Here is a 26892-nt window from a genome sequence, read left to right on the forward strand (position 1 = left end):
ATCTCCAGCGACTTGAGGTGCCTTCTCTACATCGTCCATGCTTCAGATCCATACAGGAGGGCAGGTATTACTACAGCCCTGTAGACCATGAGTTTGGTGGTAGAGTTGAGGGCCTGGTCTTCAAACACTCTTTTCCTCAGACGGCCGAAGGCTGCGCTGGTGCACTGGAGGCGATGCTGAATCTCCGCATCAATGTCTGCCTTTGTTGATAAGAGGCTCCCGAGATATGGGAAATGGTCCACGTTGTCCAGGGCCGCGCCATGGATTTTGATGATTGGACTGCAGTGCTGTGCGGCGATGGCAGGCTGGTGGAGGACCTTTGTCTTACGGATGTTAAGCGTAAGGCCCATGCTTTCATATGCCTCAGTGAATACATTGACTATATCCTGGAGTTCAGCCTCTGAATGTGCACAGACGCAGGCGTCGTCCGCATACTGCAGCTTAACGACAGAGGTTGGGGTGATCTTGGACCTGGCCTGGAGGCAGCGTAGATTAAACAGCTTCCCACTGGTTCTGTAGTTTCGTTCCACTCCAGCGGGGAGCTTGTTGATTGTGAGGTGGAGCATGACGGTGAGGAAGATTGAGAAAATGGTTGGAGCGATAACGCAGCCCTGTTTGACCCCGGTCCGGACGTGAATTGGGTCTGTAATGGATCCGTTGGTAAGGATCACGGCCTGCATGTCTTCGTGAAGCAGGCGAAGGATGTTGACCAACTTTTGGGGGCATCCGAAATGGAGGAGGACGCTCCACAGGCCCTCATGGTTGACAGTGTCAAAGGCCTTTGTAAGATCAAAAAAGGCCATGTATAAGGGCCTGCATTTTTGCTGCAACTGACACGCTGCAAAGATCATGTCTGTTGTGCCCTGTAGGGGACAAAATCCGCATTGTGATTCCGGGAGAAGCTCCTTGGTCAGACAATTGAGGAGAACTTTAGCCAGTGGCTGATAGCAGGAGGATTCCCCTGTTGTTGCCGCAGTCGGACTTGTCCCCTTTTTAAAAATGGTCACAATCACTACATCTCTGAGATCTCCCGGCATGCTCTCCTCCCTCCAGATGAGAGAGATGAGGTCATGTATCCACGCCAACAGCGCCTCGCCGCCATATTTTAGCGCCTCAGCAGGGATTCCATCCGCACCCGTAGTCTTGTTATTCTTAAGCTGTTTTATGGCTTTGCCTACCTCGTGCAACGTTGGAGTTTCACGGAGTTAATGGTGGGTCACATGCTGCCGGATGGAATCGGGAACACTCGAGTCAAAGGCAGAGTCTTGATTGAGGAGATCTTCAAAGTGTTCCTTCCATCGGGCCCTGACAGTCTCGATGTCCTTGATGAGTGCTTCCCCGATCTTGGCCAGGAGTGGGGTGGGACCTTGGGAGTTTGGACCGTAGGTGGCCTTGACTGCAGTGAAGAATCCTTGCATATCGTGGCTGTCGACCAGTTGTTATATCTCCTGTGCTTTCTCCATCCACCACCTGTTCTTTTTAGGTCCCGAGTTTTTTGTTAGACCTGAGCCTTGAGCCATCTGTAATGTTGTTTTGCAGCTCTTGAATTGGGCCATTGCTTGAGGCTCAGAAATGCTTTGCGCTTGTGATCTATTAGTTCTTTGATCTCCTGATCATTCTCATCAAACCAGTCCTGGTGTTTTCTGGTTGAGTGACCAGGTGTCTCTTCACAGGCACTGGTTATAAAGACCTGGAGGGCAGACCAAGCGCTGTGGGCATTTAGCATCTCAGGGTCATCAAGGCACGCCAGGTTAGCTCTGAGGCGCTGGCTGTATAGGGCTCTCAACTGGGTCTCTAAATGCCCCGGCATTAACTTTTTTTCGAAACTGCTTCTGCTGTCCCCTCCGCTTTGGGGCTATGTTAATGTTGATGATGGATCGGATTAGGCGGTGGTCAATCCAGCAGTCGTCAGCTCCTGTCATGGTGCGGGTGATGCACACATTCTGGTGATCCCTGGCTCGGACGATGACATAGTCAAGCAGATGACAATGTTTGGAGTGAGGGTGTTGCCACGATGCCTTGTATTTGTCCCTCTGGTGGAACAGGGTGTTGGTGATGAGGAGTTTATGTTCTAGACATTTTGTCAAGAGTAGGGTACCACTGGAGTTGGCTTTCCCTACCCCCTCTCTGCCAATCACACCTCCCCAGAGGGCTGTGTCTTTGCCAACCCTGGCATTAAAATCAGCCAGGAGGATCAATTTGTCACCCGTGGGGACGCGGGACAAAGATGTCTCAAGGTTGGAATAAAATCCCTCTTTAGCCTCATCCATTGCATCGAGAGTAGGGGCGTACGCACATGATTGTGGCACATTGGTTCTGAGATAGGGTGATACGGAAAGTCATAAGGCATTCATTAACCCCACAGAGGGAGTCTTTGAGGTGGTCGACCAGCTCATTCTTGTATGCAAAGCCGATTCCATGAAGGTGGCGTTCTGCCTCTGATTTCCCTTTCCAGAAGAAGGTGTAACCTACCATGTTCCTTCAACTGGCCTTCCCCTGCCCGCCGAGTCTCGCTTAGGGCGGCAATGTCAATGTCAAAACGTCTGAGTTCCCGGGCAACTATAGCGGTGCGGCGTTCCGCCCTGTTGCTGTTGGGATTGTCCATGAGAGTCCTTACGTTTCAGGTCCCGAACTTCATACTGACGAAGTGGAAGATGCCTGTGCGTGAGTTCTTTTAATGTGAGGTGGCCACTGCACACCAGCAACCTCACGGGCTTAGCTGAACAAGGTCTTGGTCCAGTGGCAGGGGGGTCCAAGATAACTGGAGACCAGGCACAGCTCGATAAGCCTAATTGCCTACGGCGAAGTGTTGGCCGCAGGCTCGGCACCGAGTAGCGCCATTGATGGTAGATGGCCCGAGGCTTGGTTGGGGGCAGGCATTTGGAAGGTGACTTCCAAAGTTATTTTAAAAGTTAAAAGTTGATAAAGATTCCTGTCATGTATCTCACACTACTGTACATAACTGTATCTTACCATGCTATACATGACTGTAACTAGAGATGACCTGTAAAATAAACAAGCTTACCTTACCACCAGGGGAGCACTTGCAGGAGACACTGGATACCTGTCCCAGACAGGTATATAAGGACAGGTCTCAGGCAAGTGTGGCATTCGAGAGCTGTGTAATAAAGGTGCAGGTCCTGAGTGACCTTGACTTCAGTATGTGCCTCGTGTGAATCTGTACTGCAGGGACAGGGCTTTACAGTGGCGACAAGTTACGGGATTACAGAATTCACAGAATGGCGATCAATGGCTCAGATGAAAAATACAATGCTGGAGATAATTGGGAGGACTTTATAGAAAGGCTCCAGCAAAGCTTTGTAACCAAAGACTGGTTGGGCGACGATAAGGCAGACAAGAGAAGAGCCCATCTCTTGACCAGCTGTGGCTCAAAAACATTCGCCTTAATGAAGGACCTGCTGGCACCCGAGAAACCAGCAAGCAAGTCGTTTGAAGAGTTGAGCACACTGGCAAGAGACCACCTGAAGCCAACGAGCAGCCTACACATGGCCAGACACAGGTTCTACAACTACAGGTGCTGTGTGGCCAGAGCATACCCGACTTTGTGGCGGAACTTCGGAGGGTGGCTAGCTTATGTGAGTTCTCCGATGAACTAAGGAGAGAAGTACTGAGAGACTTTTTAATTGAAGGAATAGGCCATGCAGGCATATTGCGAAAGCTCATAGAGACCAAGAACTTGACCCTAGAGACAGCAGCACTGGTTGCACAGACATTCCTGGCAGGAGAAGAAGAAACAAGGTTGATCTACACTGCGGGTACGACAACTAACGAAACATCGGAACAAGGGGTTCACAGCGTGAAACAAGCTGCTACCCCCACACACAGACAAAGGCAGGAGAGCAGGCCCTCAACAGCAGGCAGTGGCGCCAGAAACCATCAAGGGCCACATGAACGGCCGTTCACACCTCATCAACCCACAATGCGAGCAATCAACTACAAACTGAGAGAAGCTCAAGAGAGATCAGCCAGACGCAGCTCATCCTTTGGAAACAATGGAAGCGCTCTGTGCTGGAGATGTGGGTGAAGGCACTCATCATGGGGGTGTCGATTTCAGCATGCTGTTTGCAGAAACTGTGACTATACAGGGCATCTGGCCCACATGTGCAGAAAAACGACAGCTCGGCTGGTATACGAATCGGAAGGGTCGGAAAGCGGACCAGAAGACGGTGGGGACAGTACCCGGGACATCGATGTACAGCGGGTCAACATGATCAATGGCCACTGCTCCTACAACAAGACGCCTCCAATAATGATGAGGGTCCTACTCAACGGGATACCCGTCAACATGGAGCTGGATTAGGGAGCAAGTCAATCTCTCATGAGCACTCAACAATTTGAACAGCTGTGGCCGCACAAAAGAGACAGACCAAAACTCACAAGGGTCGACACCAAACTAAGGACCTATACCAAAGAAATTGTCCTAGTCCTCGACAGCGCCATGCGCTCAGTCACACACAAAGGGACAGTGAACCGACTTCCCCTGTGGATTTTCTCCGGAGATCTCCCAGCACTGCTGGGGAGAAGCTGGCTGGCAAAACTAAATTGGAAATGGGATGATGTTCACGCCATGTCGTCAGAGGAACGGACCTCCTGCTCAACAGTTCTAAGTCAATTTGAACATCTCTTTCAGCCAGGTGTGGGCACCTTCAAACGGGCTAAAGTCAAAATCTACATCACACAGGATGCTAGACCGGTCCATCACAAGGCTAGAGCTGTGCCCTATGTGATGAAGGAAAAGATTGAACATGAACTGGACAGGCTTCTGCGGGAAGGCATTATCTCACCCATGGAATTTAGTGACTGGGCAAGTCCCATCGTCCCAGTCATGAAGCCTGATGCATCTGTACGAATCTATGGGGACTACAAATCTACCATAAACAGAGTCTCCCTACAGGACCAATATCCGCTGCCCAGAGCGGAGGATTTATTTGCCACATTGGCTGGAGGAAAACTTTTCTCAAAACTAGATCTCACATCTGCGTATATGATGCAAGAATTGACCGATGAGTCCAAGCTACTCACCACCATCAACACACATCGAGGCCTTTTCATGTACAATCGATGCCCATTCGGCATCAGGTCGGCAGCTGCCATATTCCAGTGCAACATGGAGAGTCTGCTCAAGTCCATCCCGGGGATGGTTGTATTTCAAGACTACATACTTATCATGGGCAGGGACACCGACTCCCATCTCCGCAATTTGGAGGAAGTACTAAAGCAGTTGGATCGGGTAGGCCTAAGAGTTAAGAAATCCAAGTGCCTGTTTCTCGCGCCCGAGGTTGAATTTTTGGGCAGAAGGATTGCCGCTGATGGAATCCGCCCAACAGAGTCCAAAACCGAAGCAATTCGCCTGGCACCCAGGCCCCGAAATGTCTCAGAACTGCGCGCCTTTCTCGGGCTACTCAATTACTTTGGGAACTTTATGCACAACTTCAGCATGCTGCTGGAGCCTCTCCACGTGCTACTCAGGAAGGGGTGCGATTGGTTTTGGGGGGGATGCCCAGGAACACGCCTTCAATAAGGCACACAACCTTCTGTGTTCCAACAGTGTTTTGGCTTTCTTTGATCCAGGTAAAAAGCTAGTTCTTACATGTGATGCGTCAGCGTACGGGGTCGGGTGCGTTTTACAACATGACAATAGTGCGGGTAAATTACAACCCATAGCTTATGCCTCCAGGTCACTTTCGCGGGCGGAGCGCGGGTACAGAATGGTGAAAAAGGATGCGCTTGCGTGCGTGTACGGTGTCAAAAAGATGCACCAAAACCTTTTCGGGGCCAAGTTCGCATTAGAAACCGATCACAAGCCCCTCACGTCCCTACTATCTGAGAGCAAGGCAATAAATGCCAACGCCTCGGCGCGCATTCAACGGTGGGCACTCATGCTGGCATCTTACGATTACACCATAAGGCACAGACCAGGCACAGACAACTGTGCCAACGTGCTTAGCAGGCTACCCCTGCGACCACAGAAGGGTCTGACGAACAGGACTGTGAGATAGTCATGGCAATCAATGCCTTTGAGTCCACAGGTTCGCCCATGACGGCTCGCCAAATCAGAGCCTGGACAACCAGCGACCCCACGTTATCCTTAGTAAAAAGATGTGTCTTAACTGGTGATTGGGCAGAGGCTCGCGATGCCTGCCCCGAGGAGATCAAACCTTTCCATAGGCGAATGCATGAGCTGTCACTACAAGCAGACTGCCTGATGTGGGGCAGCCGAGTAGTTCTACCTCTGAGGCAGAAAGGCATTTGTCCGGGAGCTCCACCGCAAGCACCTGGGGATCGTTCTCATGAAGGCCATAGCCAAATCCCACGTCTGGTGGCCTGGCATTGTCGCGGACTTGGAGCTCTGCGTCTGACGGTGCACCATTTGTGCCCAACTCAGTAATGGCCCCAGGGAGGCCCCCCTGAGCCCCTGGTCCTGGCCCACCAAACTGTGGTCGCGGGTGCCCATTCATGGGCAAAATGTTCCGTAGTCGTCGATGCATTTTTTAAGTGGATCGAATGCACCATTTCAAACTCGAGCACCACGTCCACCACTATCGACAGCCTTGGAACCATGTTCACAACGCAAGGCATTCCTGACATATTGGTCAGTGATAATGGTCCGTGCTTCACCAGCGCAGAATTCCAAGATTTTATAAGTGACCACTGCATAAATCACGTTAAGACGGCACCGTTCAAGCCGGCCTCCAACGGCCAGGCGGAGAGAGCAGTGCAGATCATTAAACAAGGCATGCTCAAAATCCAAGGTCCCACGCTACAGGGTCGCCTGTCGCAACTGCTGCTGGCATACAGATCTCATCTGCATTCATTGACTGGAGTTCCCCCCGCGCAACTATTAATGAAACGGACCTTAAAGACAAGGCTCTCATCAATCCTCCCAGACCTGCATGAAATCGTTGAGGCAAAGCGCTGTAAGCTAACCAAGTACCATGACCGAAATTCGAGGGGGAGGTGGAATGAGATAGGGGGCAAAGTGTTTGTTCTAAACTATGGCAGGGGTCCCAAATGGCTTGCAGGGACAGTAACAGGCAAGGAAGGAAACAGGCTACTGGTGGTACAAATGGACAATGGCCAAACCTGCCGGAGGCATGTAGACCAAGTCAAAAGTAGATTTACCAACAACACTGCTGAACCAGAGGCAGACTACAGTGTGGAACTCACACCACACCTGCTGGACAGACCAGGTGGACAGAGGGAACAATCTGAGGAAAGGGCAATCCCAACAGACAGCCCAGGTGAGACACAAACAATCATACTGAACGAAACAGACAGCTTAGGTGAGATACCAGCAATGACACCGAAAGAAAAACAGGCACCAAGGCAAACAACTGAACCACAACTAAGACGCTCCACGCGAGAGCGCAGACCACCTGAGAGACTGAACCTATAAAGACAATAAGACCTTGGGGGAGGGTGATGTCATGTATCTCACACTATTGTACATAACTGTATCTTACCATGCTATACATGACTGTAACTAGAGATGACCTGTAACCACAAGCTTACCTTACCACCAGGGGTGCACTTGCAGGAGACACTGGATACCTGTCCCAGACAGGTATATAAGGACAGTTCTCAGGCAAGTGTGGCATTCGAGAGCTGTGTAATAAAGGAGCAGGTCCTGAGTGACCTTGACTTCAGTATGTGCCTCGTGTGAATCTGTACTGCAGGGACAGGGCTTTACAATTCCCAATTTATTTCAAGAGTTTCTAAGGGTTGTTAAAATGTTTTTAAAATTTCTAAGAGTCGTTAAAAGTCTAAGATGTAAATCAATAATAGATTATAAAAGTTTCCCCAATTTAAAAAGTTTCTAAAAGTTGTTAAAAGTCAAAGATGTAGATTAATAATAGATATTTAAAAGTTTTCGTTTGAGAGTCTAAAATGTAAGTTTTAAAATTTCTTCCAAATTGTTTAATAAGTTTAAAAGTTGGTTAAAAGTTTAAATATTAATTAAAAATTGGTTGGGGGTGTAAGACGACGCCACGCCTTGGTCCCTTCAGCCGGTTCAGCGCCGGCCTTGGAGTACCTTTGGTGGATTAAGCGCTGGCCTCGGAGTCCCTTCAGCCGGTTCCATGTCCTCGGGTCCCTTTGGCAGGTCGTCCCGGAGTCCCTTCGGCCGGTTAGACTTTTAACAAATATGGAAAAGCACTCAAAACGTGCAGAATTGCAGTAACAGGCAGAGGAAATAATCATGCCGTTGAATGCTTGTTCAGTAGTGCGAGGTTAAGAGAGGGCGTAGACAGGAGCATGGAGCTCCAAAATGGAAGCACTGATGTCCAATCAGCATGCCGTGATCTGCCTGCTCTACCGGTGAATATTAGGTGCACGCGCGCTAACCTCTTTACCAAAATGGTGTCTGCCGCACTTTGTGTCAGAAGTGTGCATGCATGATGCGGAAGCCATTTTGGAATGTTAAGGGACCTCATAGCACCCAGAAGATGGGTGCTATCAAGCCCAATTCTGCCCCAAAGGTGTGGAAGGGAAAGGTTCAGATTCCGGTCAAATTGAAGCAGTTCTCGGCAGGAGTGATTTGTAAAAATGGAACTGCCTACACCCGAACAGAACTGAGACTACTCTCCTGGCAAAAAGGTTAAATAGATTTGTGGAGTGTGATATATTCGCAGAGCACACACACAGCTTTCTATAATGGCAGACAGCATCTCAGAAGTTCCGGAAGCTTCTGGTCAGCTGACTCATTTATTCACCTTTAGCTGCAGCAACACAATACATCCACATCCACAGTGTGGAGCTACAACATTACAAGCTTACAAACATTACACTTCTCCCTCCTTAATGAAGAAGTTATTATATCAAACATCAATCATGACTTACATGTTTATACATAACAAAGGATATGGACTTATTTTGCCATATTTACAAATTTAACTTAACCACTTGTTTTCTGTTTCGAAGAGGATACCTTCACTCTCGAACAGAACCTTTCAAACATAGTGTTGAATCTAAACTCATTTGAGGCTGATTCTGAGGAACGTTTTCCTCCACGGGATTTCCTTGATTTTCATTTGAAATCACTATAACTTCAGACTCTTTGTTTTCCTGACTCGGACTCAGACTTAAATTCTGATTTTCTCTTGGATTTGTTTCCAGTACATGAGATGTAGGATATGCTACTGGTGTATCAAAACTATCTGATGAGTCAGAAATAATTGAATCATTCCCACTTTTAACTCCTTCCATGTCTGTAGGTAAAATATGGTCAATATGAACAAACCTAACCTGTCCATTATCAAACATCTTTATCAAATATGTGCGAGGACCACATATCTTCACCACTCTTCCTAGTAACCACTTTAGCCATTTGTGGTGATGGTTCTTCACTCTCACCTTCTGGTTTAATTTCACACTTCTCTCTTTTACTCTACCTCTATCATGATTCTCTTTCTGTTTTAATTGTGTCTCTTCTACACACTGTGCCAAATTTGGTTTTAACAATATGAATATCGTTCGTGGCTGTCGTTTGAGAAACAACTCTGCTGGTGTTCTACCAGTAGTTTTGTGAGGAGTAATCAAAAAATTAGCCAATTTGTGATCCAATAACAACTGTCGTTTCTTTGGATTTGGATCCAACATTTGTTTTATGAGGGCACGTTTTACAATTTGTACAGTGCGCTCTGCTGCACCATTTGAAGCAGCATGGTACGGTGGAACCTTGGTATATTTCACACCATTTTTGCTCGTGGACTGTGCAAATTCTTCTGAACGGAATTGTGGTCTATTATTAAAACAATTTCTTCAGGGAGGCCAAATGAAGAAAATAAACTTCGCAAAATGTCTAATGTTTTACTTGTTGTTATTTTCCATATTGGGAACACCTCGAACCACTTCGAATGGCTATCCCAATGAACAATTGTTGTCGTTCTAGCTCAGCAAAATCAATATGTAGCCTTTGCCACACCCTGCGAGGCCATTTCCATGGCTGTAATGGTACTGATGGTGGTTGCTTGCTTACCGATTGACATGTCGTACACTGACTTACAATGTACTCTATATCTTTATCAATACCTGGCCACCATAAGTAACTGCGTGTAAAACCCAAGCATATTCCCAGGTGCTGGTCATGAAAGTCTCCTAATAATTTGGACCTGAATTTATTTGGTATGACCACTCTTGCACCCCACATGATACATTCTTTATCGACTGATAATTCATTCCTACGAATGAAGAATGGATGTGTATCTTTGTCTGTTACCTGGTTTGACCATCCAGCTGCAATATACTCATACACCTTTGACATCACGGGGTCACGTTTGTTTGCTCTACCAATCTCTTCAGCTGTGACTGGCAGTTCATCAATGTATGAAAATAGAACACTTCTTCCCTATCGGGTGTAACTTGTGATGGGGAAGGCAATCTCGACATAGCATCCACATTACTGTGATCAGCTGATTGCCTGTATTCAATATCATATGCATATGCTGACAAAATCAAAGCCCATCTCTGCATTCAGGCTGCAGCTAATGTTGGAACTGGGGACTTTGGATGGAGGATTGCTGTTAGGGGCTTATGGTCCGTAATGATGGTAAACTTACGACCATACAAGTATTTGTGAAACTTCTTGACCCCAAAAATTAATGCCAAAGCTTCCCTTTCGGTTTGTGTATCATTACTCTCACTGGCACTGAGAGTGCATGAAGCAAAAGCAATTGGTCTCTCCTCCCCATACGTAATACATGAGCGATTACTGCCCCAACTCCATACAGAGAGGCATCACATGCTAGCTTAATCTCCTTAAGATATATCATAGTGAACTAACTTGGTGCTCTCTACCAATTTGCTTTTACACTCCTTGAATGCTGTATCGCATTCTTTTGACCACTTCCAATGGACCTGTTTTTTCAATAGTTCATTCAGTGGATGTAATACTGTAGCCAAATTTGGTAGGAACTTCCCATAATAGTTCAAAAGACCCAAGAATGAACGAAGTTCAGTGACATTTCTGAGAGTGGGTGCATTTCTAATTGCATCCAGTTTTCCCATAGTTGGATGTAAACCATCTTTTTCTACTCTGTACCCTAAGTACTCCACTGAGTTTTGAAATAACTCACACTTATGAGAAGACACTCGTACTCTGTGCTTCTCTTGCCGTTTGAGGACTTCTTCAATATGTTATTATGAATTTGCCTATTTGGTGCTGGAATTAGTATGTCATCTAAATAACATACTACCCCTTCAATACCTTGCAAAATCTGGTTCCTCGCCCCTTGGAATATGGCAGGGGTGGAAGACATTGCAAATAGTAGCCTATTAAATTGATATAGTCCTAGATGAGTATTTATAGTCAAACATACCTTGGACTCCTCATCTAGTTCAAGCTGTAAGTAGGCATTCATAAGACCCAGTTTTGAGAAGATCTGACCACTTGTCAATGTTGTGAACAAATCTTCTATATTTGGCAATGTATTGGGGACATTACCCTCTAGAACCTGGTTTAAGGTTACTTTATAATCACCACACAATCTTACCTTACCATCGGACTTTGGTACAACAACAATGGGTGTAGCCCAATTACATCGATCTATCTTCGAAATAATGTTCTCAGTATCTGGTCTTTTGAGTTCTTGCTCAACTTTCTCCTTGAGTGCATATGATATGGAACGTGGCTTGCAGTAAACCGATCTAGCGTCCTTCTGTACCCTGACACTTGCCTTGAAGCCTTAGATCGGACTGCCCGTTTCGCAGAACACCTTCGGATAAGTCGTGATAACATCATCCGTTGATGCAAATCTCATTTCAACACAGAAAATCTCACTCCAATCCAGCTTCAGTGATCTCTACCAATTTCTTCCTAGTAAGGCAGGCTTGTCTCCTTTCGCTACTATTAGAGGCAAGTTCTGAAATTGATCCTTATGTTTCACCGGTACAGTGATACGACCTACCACAGAAATGTTCTCTCCCGAGTAGCCTCGCAGCTCCATCTTGGATTTCTCCAATGGGAAATCACGCAATTTGTCGAGGTATAGCGACTCTGGTACGACACTCACGGATGCACCCGTGTCGAATTCCATTGGTATCTTGAATCCCGCAACCTCTATGTGGATTTTGATACTTTTTGAATCGCTGTCCGTTAACCTCGTGCTCCTGATGACATGTAACTCTAACATCTCCTTGTCCTGTTGTTCTTCCATGCTATGTAGTCTCTGGGGATTGCTACTCATAGTTTTGAAAACTGGACTCGTAGCTTTGAAAGCTGGATTACCCTTCAGTCGGCATGCCTTCGCTAGATGCCCAGTCTTTCTGCAGAAGAAACACTCTGTCTTCACATATGGACAACTTTGAGCAATGTGTTGTCCCAGGCACCGATAGCACGACTTCGACGCTCTGGTAGAATTTCAAGTTTCTGAGACTTTGGGCCCCCACCGCCTTTACTTTGAATCTGCAGGCGATTCATCTCAGTTGACTGACCACCATAATTATTATGAAATTCTCGGGAATATTGATCGGCCATGCCCATCAATCTCGCTGACTGACAAGCAATCTCAAAAGTCAAGTCATCCGTCATCAATAACTATCTTCTGATCGCATCATTTCTCATCCCACAAATAAAACAGTCCCGCAATGCTCAGTTTTGAAAGTTTCCGAAAATACAGTGAATAGATAGCTTTTTTATTGCTACAATGAACTCACTGATATTTTCATCAGTGTTTTGATTTCGTATACTAAAACGATAGCTTTCAGCAATTTCTAATGGTTTGGGTTTGTAGTGCTGCTTCAGCTTCATTAAAATCTCTTTAATCGTTGTGTCCTTTTCAAGGCACAAGCAGATTTATCAGCATTTCATGCAATTCCGGACCCGCTTCAGATAAGAAAATCGCTCTCTTACGTTCCACACAGCCCGGTTCTGATCGGCATTCTCTGGAACTTCGATTATATTATTTGCAGTGAAATACATTTCTAGCCAGTCCACATACGCCTTTAACCTTTCCTGGTCATGTTTATATTCAGCTAAGTGTCCCATTACTGCTATGGGTGCTGCCATTTTGTCTCTGCAGTGCAGACAGTGTGCTCATTTTTTTTACCTCAGATTTTGAGCTATTTCCAAAGACAGAGAAGCTTCCAAAGTCTCTCTGTCGGCTGGTTGAATCCTTCACCAACAAAATTTCAGCTTTATATCATCCGAAAAATCCCATCCTTATCGCCAAATGTGATATATTCACAGAGCACAGCACACACAGCATTCTATAATGGCAGACAATGTCATGTATTCAACTGTTATTGTAATCCATGTATAAACTGAACTAAGTTGTACACTGTGAGAACACTGACCACAAGGTGGTGAACTTGTGAGAGACATTCCTAACCTGGACTTTCAGGTATCAAAGGGGAAGCTCCACCGACCTTCATCACTTCAGTACTGGCAAATAAAGGTTACTGGTCACAGAGTGACCTTCTTTCTAGTATGGGCCTCGTGTGCATTTGTACTGCATAGTAAGGACATATTATTGGCCACGAGAAACTGGAATTTAAACCACACGAGCATGGCCACTAGCATCACAGACGAGAGGGACTGTGTTGGTGATGATTGGGACAATTTTATTGAGAGACAACAGCAAAGTTTTGTCACTAAGGAATGGCTTGGACAGGATTCGGCCGACAAACGCAGGGCTCATCTCCTGACGGTTTATGGATCCAGGACGTACTCCCTGATGAAGGACCTTCTAGCGCCAGAGAAGCCTGCGGACAAGACTTTTGAAGAGCTCAGTAAGTTGATCGGGGAACACTTTAAACCAGCGAGCAGCATGCACATGGCGAGACAACACACACCGGCAGCGACAAGGGCAAAGCGTTCCAGACTTCGTGGCAGACCTCCGGCGACTGGTGAGCCGATGTAAGTTCCCAGATGCATGCAGAGCGGAGATGCTGCAAGACTTTTTATTGAGGGCATCGGGCACGCTGGGGTTTTCAGGAAACTGATTGAGACCAAAGACTTGACCCTGGAAACAGTGGCTTTGATGGCCCAGACATTTATCTCAGGGGAGTAAGAGACCAGAATGATGTTTGACAAAAATCTTGGTTTAAATGCAGCAAATGGACAGGGAGTCAACATTGTTAACGCGGCACACAGTTCTCCAGGCAGACAAGGAATCGGACATGCCCGAGCATGTAGTCGAACCCAAAGGGGGAATTCAACAGAGACAATGGCTAGTTGAACGGCATTTCATACCATTGGAAGGGACAATGCGGCCAGTAATGGGGCCATCAACACCTGTTAATGGTGCGTTTAAGGACAGTTACAGAGACAGTCAGAGACGATCGACTGGTAATGCACCTTTTGTTTCCAACAATGGCTCATGTTGGAGGTGTGGAGGCAAACACACAGCCAGAGCTTGCAGATATCAGCAATACGCCTGCAGAAATTGCAATGTCAGCGGTCACTTGGCGCGTATGTGCAGGAAGCCTGCAACCAGGTTGATGTACGAGGAGGATGGGCCCGATGTAAGCCCTACGAGGCCAAATGGATACTGGGGGAAATCGCTGGAAGCTGAAGTTCAGCAAGTTCATGTGGAGCACATATACAGTTCATACACCAAGATGCCACCGATAATGATGAAAGTGCTACTCAATGGCATTCCAGTATCAATGGAGTTAGACACGGGGGCCAACCAGTCCCTGATGAGTATCAAACAGTTCAACAAGTTGTGGGCATCCAAGGTCAGGAGGCCAAAATTATTGCTGATTGATGCACAGCTGCAGACATATACAAAGGAGATCATTCCGGTGCTAGGCAGCACCATGGTAGTCGTGACCCACAAAGATTTGGAGAACAGGTTGCCACTCTGGATTGTCCCGGGGGATGGTCCCGCACTACTGGGGAGGAGTTGGCTTGCTGGCATGACCTGGAAATGGGGCGATGTCAATTAAATTTCTTCTGTGGAGCGAGTATCATGCTCACAGGTCCTGGACAAATTTGACTCACTATTTCAACCCGGCATTGGAACTTTCATGGGGACCAAGGTAGTGATTCACATAAACCCAGACGGCAGGCCAGTACACCACAAGGCCAGAGCGGTGCCGTACGTTATGTGGAAAAAGATAGAAGGCGAATTGGACCGCCTGCTGAGGGAAGGCATCATCTCGCCAGTCGAATTCAGTGACTGGGCGAGCCCAATTGTGCCGGTGCTCAAGGCGGATGGGTCGGCCAGAATATGTGGTGATTATAAGGCCACCATCAATCGGGTGTCACTCCAAGACCAGTACCCGCTACCGAGAGCGGAGGACCTCTTTGCGACGCTATCCGGTGGCAAACTTTTTCAAAATTGGACCTGACCTCAGCTGACATGACCCAGGAGCTGGCGAGTGAGTCGAAGAAGCTGACCACCATCACGACACACAAGGGGTTGTTTGAGTACAACAGATGTCTATTCGGGATTCGCTCGGCTGTCGTGATCTTTCAACGAAACATGGAACGTCTCCTCAAGTCGATTCCAAGGACGGTGGTTTTTCAAGATGACATCCTCATCACGGGTTGCGATACTGAAGAACACCTCCACAACCTGGAGGAGGTGCTACGCAGACTGGATTGGGTAGGTCTCCGACTGAAAAAGGCAAAGTGCGTCTTCCTGGAGCCAGAGGTAGAATTCCTGGGGATGAGGGTAGCAGCAGACGGGATCAGACCTATTGCGTCCAAAACGGAAGCGATCCAGAGAGCACCCAGACCCCATAACACGACAGAGCTGCGTTCGTTCCTAGTGCTCCTGAATTATTTTGGTAACTTTCTTCCCAAATTGAGCACGCTGTTAGAGCTGCTACATGTGCTCCTACGAAAGGTCGAGAATGGGTCTTGGGGGACAGCCAGGAAAGGGCTTTTGATAGAGCACGCAATTTGTTATGCTCCAACAATCTGTTAACGCTATATGACCCATGGAAGAAACTTGTTTTAACGTGCGATGCGTCGTCCTATAGGGTCGGGTGTGTGTTGCAGCATGTGAATGCCAATGGTCAGTTACAGCCGGTAGCTTATGCCTCCAGAAGTCTGTCCCAGGCAGAAAGGGGCTACGGGATGGTAGAAAAGGAGGCGCTCGCATGTATATATACAGTAAAAAAAATGCACCAGTACCTGTTTGGCAGGAAATTTGAGCTGGAGACAGATCACACACCCCTTTACGTCCCTTTTGGCCGACAACAAGGCCATAAATGCAAATGCGGCGGCTCACATCCAGAGGTGGGCATCTCACGTTAGCCACTTATGACTATACAATTCGGCACAGACCAGGCACTGAAAACTGCGCCGATGCACTCAGCAGGCTCCCACTAGCCACCACCGAAGGGGCAACCGAGCATCCTGCTAAGCTGCTCATGGCTGTTGAAGTTTTCGAAAGCGAAGGCTCACCAGTGACAGCCTGTCAGATTAAAGTCTGGACTAATAGCGACCCGCTACTTTCTTTCGTCAAGAAATGTGTCCTGAATGGGGACTGGGCAGCCACGTACGGGGCATGCCCTGAGGAATTTAAACCATTTCACAGGCGCAAGGATGAACTCTCGATTCAGGCCGATTGCCTACTATGGGGAAACCGAGTAGTCATGCCCCAGATGGGCAGAGAGGTGTTCATCCGAGAACTCCACAAGGAGCACCCGGGCATTGTCACGATGAAGGCAATTGCCAGGTCACACGTTTGGTGGCCAGGGATAGATGCAGACCTGGAACTTTGTGTTCGCAGGTGCAACACGTGTGCCCAGCTAGGCAATGTGCCCAGGGAAGCCCCCCTTAGCCCCTGGTCCTGGCCCGCCAAGCCATGTCACGCATCCATGTGGACTACGCAGGTCATTTCATGGGAGAAATGTTTTTGGTTGTCGTAGATGCCTACTCCAAATGGATCGAGTGTGACATTCTCAATTCAAGCACATCCTCTGCCACGGTAGAATGTCTACCGGCAATGTTCGCTGCCCATGGTCTACCGGACATCTTAGTCTGCAACAATGGCACGTGCTTTACAAGCATTGAGTTCCAGGACTTCATGGCAGGAAATGGTACCAACCATGTCAGAACGGCACCGTTCAAGCAGGCCTCAAACGGCCAGGGGGAACGAGCAGAGCAGATAATCAAACAGGGGATGCTCAGAATCCAAGGGTGTTCCCTACAAAGCCGCTTATCACGCCTCCTGTTGACCAGTAGATCCCGACAACACTCGCTCACAGGGGTTCCATCTGCAGAACTGCTAATGAAAAGGGTGCTCAAAACCAGATTATCCCTCATACACCCCACCATGAAAGAAATTGTTGAGAGCAGGCGCTGGTCACAATGTGACTACCATGACGGGAATGCGAGGGCGCGATGTATTGATGTCAATGACCCTGTCTTTGTCCTCAACTACGCTACAGGGCCCAAATGGCTCGCAGGCACTGTGATTGCCAAAGAGGGGAATAGGATTCTGGTCGTTAAACTTACCAATGGACAAATCTTCCGCAAACACGTGGATCAAACAAAAAGGAGGTTCAGCAACCCCATAGAAGAAACAGAGGAAGAACACGATGTAGCGTTCTCTGTACCACAGGTGACCGAACACCGGAACCAAGTGGAGGAAAGCCCAGTCACTGTGGGCAGTCCGGACAGGCCTGAAGCACCGCAAACAGCAGACACTCAGGCCAGCGCCCAACAACCGGAGCCCCAACTCAGGCGCTCTACAAGGGAGCGTAACCCACCAGAGAGACTTAACCTGTGATTCCAATAAGACTTAGGGGGTGAGGTGATGTCATGTATTCAACTGTCATTGTAATCCATGTATAAACTAACCTAAGTTGTACAGCGTGAGAACACTGACCACTAGGTGGCGAACTTGAGGGAGACACTCCTAACCTGGACCTTCAGGTATAAAAGAGGAAGCTCTACCCATCTTCATCACTTCAGTGCTGGCAAATAAAGGTTACTGGTCACAGAGTGACCTTCTCTCTAGTACGGGCCTCGTATGCATTTGTACTGTATAGTAAGGACATATTAGACAGCATCTCAGAAGTTCCGGGAGCTTCTGGTCAGCTGACTCATTTATTCACCTTTAGTTGCAGTAACACAATACATCCACATCCACAATGTGGAGCTACAACATTACAAGCTTACAGACATTACATGGGGAAGGGTTTAAAATAATATAATGGGGGAAGAAGAAACAAAAAGAGTAGAATAGTCAGGTTGGAAGGGAAAGTAAGAAGATAGAAAGATTAAAAGAGGTTAAATGGGTTTGCAAAAATGAAATCAGTAGTAGAAAGGAAAAACAAGACAAAATTACCAAACCAAGTTAATCCAAATGAAAATATATGTAAATTAATGCACAGAGTATAAGAAACAAAATTGGGGAACTGGAGTCATTGATTAAAATCATGACACAAGAGTAGTAAATGAGCCGTGTTGTAGCTGGCCCAGGATTGGCAATTAAATATTCCTGAAGGGGTAGAGAGGAAAGAAATGAAGGAGGATACAGTTAATAATTAAAGACAATTTCATAGTCAAGAGGTTGATTTAAATAGTAGAATGTTCTATACAGGATCCCTTTGGATTGAGTTAAGAAACCACAGGAGATCATTAATATTACTGAAAGTATCTTATAGACCACGAAAGAATGGAAAATAAATTGAGGATGTAAGTTTTAGGAAGGCACATTATAAGAAGTGTAATTGTAATAACTTTTAATTATCCAAAAATATATTCAGATAGGAAAAATGTTTGTGGTTTTCAAGGAAAGATTTTTATATTGTATCCAGGACTGCTTCCACAGTCAATGTGTTGTTACTCCAATAAAGAACGAAGCCTTACTTAAGAACATAACTTATGAAATAGGATCAGGAGTAGGCCATTCGGCCCCTCGAGCCTACTCCGCCATTCAATAAGATCATGGCTGATCTTCTACCTCCACTCCACTTTCCTGCACTGTCCCCATATCCCTCGATTCCCTCACTATCCAAAAATCTATCGATCACTGTCTTGATTATACTCAGCCTTCTGGTGTAGAGAATTCCAAAGATTCACCACTCTCTGACTGAAGAAATGTCTCCTCATCTCAGTCCTAAATGGCCGACCCCTTATTCTGAGACTGTAGCCCCTGATTCTAGACTCCCAGAGGAAACATCCTCCCTGCATCTACCTTGTGAAGCCCTGTAAGAATATGTTTCAACGAGATCACCTCTCTAAACTCGAGAGAATATAGAGTCTACTCAATATAGAGAGTTTACTCAATCTCTCTTCATGGGACAATTCCCCCATATTAGTTCTAAGTAATACATTTCAAGCAAGTAGGTAATCTAGAAAGAAAGACTTACATTTATATAGTCTTTTCATAACCTCAGGATGTCCCAAAGAGTTTACATCCATTGAGGTGCTTTGGAGTCCATTCACTGTTGTAATACAGGAACTGTGACAGCCAATTTGCGCACAGCAAAGTCCCACAAACAACAATGTGATGATGACAAGATCATCTGTTTTTAGGCGTTGGTTGAGGGATAGGTATTTGAAGCAGGGAAATGTTTAGAAATAATGGCAACATTATAATGGGGTGCATTATGAAAATAGAGGTGATTAAAGGAGAATGTGGAAAATTTGCTAGAGCTACAAAAATTAGTTTTTAGAAAAGTAATTGGTTCGGGAAAAAAATGCAATAAAGGAAGTGAATAAGTCAGCAGGCCCAGGCGGCATGTGCTCGAGGATGTTGAGCTGTTAGGACCCGAACCACAATTTATCAATCCTCATTGGATATGAAATTTGTGTTGGTGGTCTGTAGAGTTGCCAATGTAAGCAATGAAAGAAGAGAGGATAATTTAGAGAACGATCAACCAGTTAACTTAACATCTGTTATGGGCAAACTCTTAGGGCGAAAAATTCGGTTGGATAGCGCCCAAAAGCGTCGACAGTAGTGCCACTTGGCAACTTCCATGTGCCGGTACCCGCAGCACTGAGGAGTGTCGCCCGGGAGCGTAGTGCCGATTTGCAATGCCCCCGATAGCGACACGGAAGCAAACTTTGGTTTGCTCACCACTCTTAGCACCCCGTGGTGACCCCGATAGAGAAAGACTGGTGTGCAGAGCTGTCCCTGGCCGCTAAATGAAGGCATGATTGTATTAGGTAAGTATGATTGATATTTGGGCTGAGTAATGTATAGGGAATGTTTTCTGTGAATTTTGTTCTGATTTTTTTTTGGAGGGAAGTCTCTCTTAGGGCACTATGAAGCCAGCTCTTTAACGCAGATATTCATTTGTTCACCCGGCCTAGTGCCCTAAGAGAAGTGTGGAACATTTCCCTTAGTGCTCCACTCCACTCTCAGGGCGCTGAAACTGAATTTTGCTGGGCCGGGCGGTAAAAATCTTCTGGCGCTAAATTTAGCACCTGGGTGATAGTAGCACTTTGGAAGCCCTCCAACTGAAATTCTAGCCCTTAGAATTCATATTTTGAGATCAAATTAGTGAACATTTGACGATGCACAGGATAATCAATGCTAATCAGCATGGATTTGTTATGGGCGAGCCATGATATTCTTGAAGAAATTACTGACTGTATAGATAAAGGGAATGAAGCAGATATAAGTGTACATGGATTTTAAGAAGGCGTTCAATAAAATGTTACTAGGTTTCAGGCATATGGTTTAATAGGAAGTGTTATAGTATGGATAGAAAGTTGGCTGATGGACAGGAATACAAAGGATGTTGCTTGGAAGGGGGAACAGTTGGAAGTGATGTACCCCAGGGATCAGAATTGGGTTCACTTTTGATATAATATACAGATGATTAGGATATGGCCATAGGAAGTATGATATCAACATTTGCTGATGACACAAATGTCAGGCTTTTGGAAAACACTGAGGAGCACTGTAAAAGATTTCAGAAGGCCATTGTCAGCAGAACAGGTAATCAGGTGGCAGATGCAAGTTAAAAGAAAAGAAAGACTTGCATTTAACTAGCGCCTTTCACGACCACCAGATGTCTCAAAGAACTTTATAGCCAATTAATTACTTTTTGGAGAGTAGTCACTGTTGTAATATGGAGAATTGTGATGTAATGCATTTTAGAGGGAAAATAAGGAATGGGAGAATGTACTCAATGGAAATGCACTTAAGGATGTGGAGAAACTGAGAAGCCTGTGGATCCAAATAGGTAATACCATCTATGCAGGTAGCATTTTGAGTTTTATAAATAGGGGATAGAGTGTAACAGCAAACAGATATATTTATTTTTTTACAAGGCATTGTTTAGGGCACATCATAGGCAGTCCCTCGGAATCGAGGAAGACTTGCTTCCACTCCCAAAGTGAGTTCTTTGATGGCTAAACAGTCTGATACGAGAGCCACAGACCCTGTTACAGGTGGGACAGACATTCGTCAAGGGAAGGGGTCAGTAGGGCTGATTTGCCGTGGGCTCCTTCCTCTGCCTGCGCTTGGCCTCTTCATGCTCTTTGCGTTCAGACTCGAAGAGCTCGATGCCCTCCCGGATGTACTTTCTCCACCTCGGGCGGTCTTCGTCCAGGGTCTCCCAGGTGTCAGTGGTGATGTCGCACTTTACCAGGGAGACACCCTCAAGGGTGTCCTTATAACGTTTCTGCTATCCTCCTTTGGCTCGTTTACCATGAAGGAGCTCCACATAAAGCATTTGCTTAGGGAGTCTCGTATCTGGCATGCGAACTATGGGGCCTGCCCAGCGAAGCTGATCAAGTGTGGTCAGTGCTTCAATACTGGGGATGTTAGCTTGGTTGAGGACACTGATGTTGGTGTGCCTGTCCTCCCAGGGCACAATTAGTGACTGTATGAAGTTTTGGATGCCCTATTAAAACAAGGAAATGAAAGCCATAGAGAGCGTACAGTATAGATTCACCAGGAAAACACCAGGGCTGGGAAAATAGAGTTAAGAGGTGAGTCTTGAGATACTGGGACTATTTCCCCTGGAGCAAAGAAGGTTAGGAGATTTAATAGAGCTTTTTAAAAATTATGGATAGCTTTGATAGGTTGAATAGGGAAAGACTATTTCCTGTGGTTGTGGAGTCAGTTGAAACTCACCATAAAGAGAATTGTGAGCGAGGTTAGGCTAAATTTCTTCATGAAGAGTTGTTAGAATGTGGAATGTTCTCGTGAGCCAGAAACCAGTGCATCTTTTAAGGGAACGGTAGATAAACATATAAAGCACACAAAGATACAGGACGATAGGAAGAGAGCTGGGCAGTGGGATTCGCTTTGGATTGCTGTAGCCAACAGTGACACGTAGAGCCGAATGGCCTCCTCCTGTACTGTAAGCTGCTAATGTACCTCACTGATAAAAATGACATTTCACTTCGATCGCTAGGGCCGAAAATATGGACGATGTTCCAGCCTTAGCGATGTTTCAGCTCTTAGGATCGCTGGAAGATCGCCCATTTTTCGGATCGCAACTTTCGGCATTTTTTTCCGGCGATAGCCCAGCGCTGGCTCAGTGATGTGGGTTGGGCCTTAGCGATGCAAAATGGACCCCAGAGATGTGGAAGGCAAGGCGTCCTTAGCAATGGCCTTTCTGCGTATGCGTTTTTTTTTTGCAAAGAAGGCTTCACGCGATTCGGGAGGTCAAGGGTCATCCAGGCATGTGCAGAAGGCAAAGGGTGGGAGAGAGAGAAGAGGAGAGTCAGACAGGAGAGAGAAAGAAAGAAAGAAAGAGAGAGAGAGAGAGAGAAAGAGAAATATATACACTATAACAAACTATTACAGAAAATGTCTAAAATTGAGTCAGATCAGAGTGTGCACGATGTGGAGGGGAGGAGGAGGGCAAAGCCCTTTTCAGATGAAGCGAACGAGGCCCTGGTCAACGAGGTGCACTCAAGGTGGGGCCAATTAACCTGGGGTGGGCGTGGGAAACCTCCACCCTGGGCCAACCATAAGGTTTGGGGCGAGATCGCTGACATGGTCTTGTCGGCGTCCCAGAAGGCAAGGGGGTCGGACCAGTGCCGCAAGCGCGGGAACAGCCTGGTTGCTTCGGCAAGAGTAAGTATTAAATATATTTTAAATTGTAATGATCGACATAATATGTAAATCTCCCGGATTGAAATTAAGCTGGCTATTCTTGCATATAATCCCTGTTAAGATCTGGGCAGGGCTTGGAACATGTGCTCTTTTTAAGTCTTTTTAAATCTAAATTTGTCACCGTGTCCTTTTGGATTACATTGGTGGATGGGGCATGATTCAGCAATCAGGGATCCGGTGACCTTTGCCCAGACTGTGTCAGTCTCTCCGACTGCTGGGACTTACACATTAAACCAGCCTGGACTGGGGGAGAGCTGCTCTGGCTCATTGTCTGCCCTGGGACACTTTCGGACATTAGCTCCTGTCATTGCTGAGCTCACCAGCGGTCCTGATTACCTCCCCAATTCCCCACCCCCGGGGGCCCTCATGGAGATTGTAGTTGAGATGTTTTGTGTCAAACATTTGTTCCTAAACACGATCTTATGAAATATTTGATCTGAACATAGATGTTATAACCATGCATCAATTGTGGATACAAACCGTATGAGCATATAACGTTGGAACCTGATGTCTTTCTAGTACCTAGTCAATTAGCCTATGCCATGCCCTTGTCACTTTTGCAGAGGAAGATAGCTAAGAATCGATCGGAGCAGAGGCGCACAGAGGAGGCCCTGCTCAGCTACAGCTGCTCACCGACCTAGAGGAACATTCGGCAGCACTTGTGGGGACCCAGTCGCTCGGCCACCACCCTTGGTGTTGCAGATCCCTCCCTTACGTCACGTGAGTAATGTGTAAAGCAGTGTTAATTCAAAGTAATGTAACGTCATTTCATTATAATTTACGAATGATGTCATGTTATGCACGCAGCTTCTGTGCTACTCTCCAGTTAACAAGATAAGAACATAAGAAATAGGAGCAGGAGCAGGACATCGAGCCCCTCGAGCCTGCTCCGCCATTTGATAAGATCATGGCTGATCTGATGTAGGGCTTAGCTCCACTTTCCTGCCCGCTCCCCATAACCTTCACTCCTTTATGTTGTGTCCTTAGATGCTCTAGTAATGATTCTATGAGGCAATGTGTTGTACTTGAACTATAGTGACCTTAGTCCTTTATTCATTAACTCCAGAGTGAGGATCACACCTGGTGGCCTGCCTTTTACACTAGGCCAGGCACACCTGTACAGGTACCCTACGAGTCTCCCACTGCTGTGACCTCTGGTGGCACACCTTGTGATAGTACCAACAGTAGCCATGTAGGATACATGACATCACTCTCCCCTGAGCCTTTAGTGCAAATCGCCTTTGCATTGACTGTGCTCTGGGTTTAGCTCTATGTGGGCTCTGTCTGGTTGACCCTTGGTAGGTCATTTCAATCTTGGATGAGTGGTTGGTGCAGTAGAGTGCTGGTGGTTGCTGTTTGTGTGTGTCCCTGACCACTCCATTCTCCGCACCCCACCCTGCGCCCCACATCGATTGTGGCGGGGGCTCCTAGCATTCATGTACATTCAAGTTTGGAAATAGCAGATGCATTGACAGTCATTTTCCAACATTCCATTGACTCTGGATCAGTTCCTATCGAGTGGAGGGTAGCCAATGTAACCCCACTTTTTAAAAAAGGAGGGAGAGAGAAAACAGGGAATTATAGACCGGTCAGCCTGACATCGGTAGTGGGTAAGATGAAGGAATCAATTATTAAGGATGTCATAGCAGCGCATTTGGAAAGAGATGACATGATAGGTCCAAGTCAACATGGATTTGTGAAAGGGAAATCATGCTTGACAAATCTTCTAGAATTTTTTGAGGATGTTTCCAGTTGAGTGGACAAGGGAGAACCAGTTGATGTGGTGTATTTGGACTTTCAGAAGGCTTTCGACAAGGTCCCACACAAAAGATTAATGTGGAAAGTTAAAGCACATGGGATTGGGGGTAGTGTGCTGACATGGATTGAGAACTGGTTGTCAGATAGGAAGCAAAGAGTAGGAGTAAATGGGTACTTTTCAGAATGGCAGGCGGTGACTAGTGGGGTACCGCAAGGTTCTGTGCTGGGGCCCCAGCTGCTTACACTGTACATTAATGATTTAGACGAGGGGATTAAATGTAGTATCTCCAAATTTGCAGATGACACTAAGTAAGGTGGCAGTGTGAGCTGCGAGGAGGATGCTATGAGGCTGCAGAGCGACTTGGATAGGTTAAGTGAGTGGGCAAATGCATGGCAGATGAAGTATAATGTGGATACATTTTGAGGTTATCCACTTTGGTGGTAAAAACAGAGAGACAGACTATTATCTGAATGGTGACAGATTAGGAAAAGGGGAGGTGCAACGAGACCTGGGTGTCATGGTACATCAGTCATTGAAGGTTGGCATGTAGGTACAGCAGGCGGTTAAGAAAGCAAATGGCATGTTGGCCTTCAAAGCGAGGGAATTTGAGTACAGGGGCAGGGAGGTGTTGCTACAGTTGTACAGGGCATTGGTGAGGCCACACCTGGAGTATTGTGTACAGTTTTGGTCTCTTAACCTGAGGAAGGACATTCTTGCTAAGGGAGTGCAGCGAAGGTTCACCAGACTGATTCCCGGGATGGCGGGACTGACATATCAAGAAAGACTGGATCAACTGGGCTTGTATTCACTGGAGTTCAGAAGAATGAGAGGGGACCTCATAGAAACGTTTAAAATTCTGATGGGTTTAGACAGGTTAGATGCAGGAAGAATGTTCCCAATGTTGGGGAAGTCCAGAACCCGGGGTCACAGTCTAAGGATAAGAGGTAAGCCATTTAGGACCGAGATGAGGAGGAACTTCTTCACCCAGAGAGTGGTGAACCTGTGGAATTCTCTACCACAGTAAGTTGTTGAGGCCAATTCACTAAATATATTCAAAAAAGAGTTAGATGTCGTCCTTACTACTAAGGTGATCAAGGGGTATGGTGAGAAAACAGGAATGGGGTACTGAAGTTGCATGTTCAGCCATGAACTCATTGAATGGCGGTGCAGGCTAGAAGGGCTGAATGGCCTACTCCTGCACCTATTTTCTATGTTTCTAAGTTCAGGTAAATGGGTTTTGCATTACATTTGTGGTTCCGTTGTGAGGCAAGTACGTTAGATGCCTTATTGATGCAGTGACCGGTTCGTGGGGACAAACTATTTCCGGAGCTGCTGCGTTGTGTCCCTGCAGTCTGGTGGCGGCTCAGTGCCCGGTGCTGGCAGTGGGAACCCGGTTGGCTTGAGTTGCCTGCTCTCGGGGCTGTTGCGTGGTCCCTAGCATTGGGCAGGTTCACAGATGCCTGTGACCTCCCTGTCCATTCTTTGCGCCCTGGGTCACTGCTGCTTCCTGAGGGTCTGTCGTCTAGCAGTGCACAGGGAACTGCTGACTCGCTGGCCTGGGCATTGTTTGGTTTGGGACCTGGCTGGTGCCGGTTCCCTTTGGTGGAACTGTGGCGGGTGACCCTTCGTTTACGGGTATGGCCTTGGTGGCAATGGGGTCTGAGGACTGTGCCTTAGTACAGTCTGCTCCTTCAGGCTTGTGGAAGTTGGTGCCATCGGGTGCCTGAGAGGTGGAGCCGATCAGGGGCAGGGTATCGATACCGGTGCCGTTGCCCTGCTGAAGTCGCTTGCTCTGCAGCTCGTGTGTGTCGGCTGCTTGTGGCCACATACCATGGGGCATGACACTGGTCCCTGGGGCGCAGGCTACAGCATTGGTTGGCTCGCTGGACCTGTGTGCTCCCGATGGGTGTCTGCCCGCTGCATTGGCTGCATGCAGTTGAAACCCTGCATCGCACAACTTTTTATTACTGATGCTGGACACACTATGGATCCGATTGTGATCGCGCAACTTTTTCTCGCTGGTTGTATGTGCACAATTCAGATCATCAATTACACATTTTACATAATCACGTGACTTTTCCTCACTGGTTGCAGGTACACAATTCAGATTATCAGTTGCACATTTTACAT

This window comes from Pristiophorus japonicus, chromosome 1 (assembly GCF_044704955.1).
Source record: "Pristiophorus japonicus isolate sPriJap1 chromosome 1, sPriJap1.hap1, whole genome shotgun sequence".
NCBI lineage: Eukaryota > Metazoa > Chordata > Chondrichthyes > Pristiophoridae > Pristiophorus > Pristiophorus japonicus.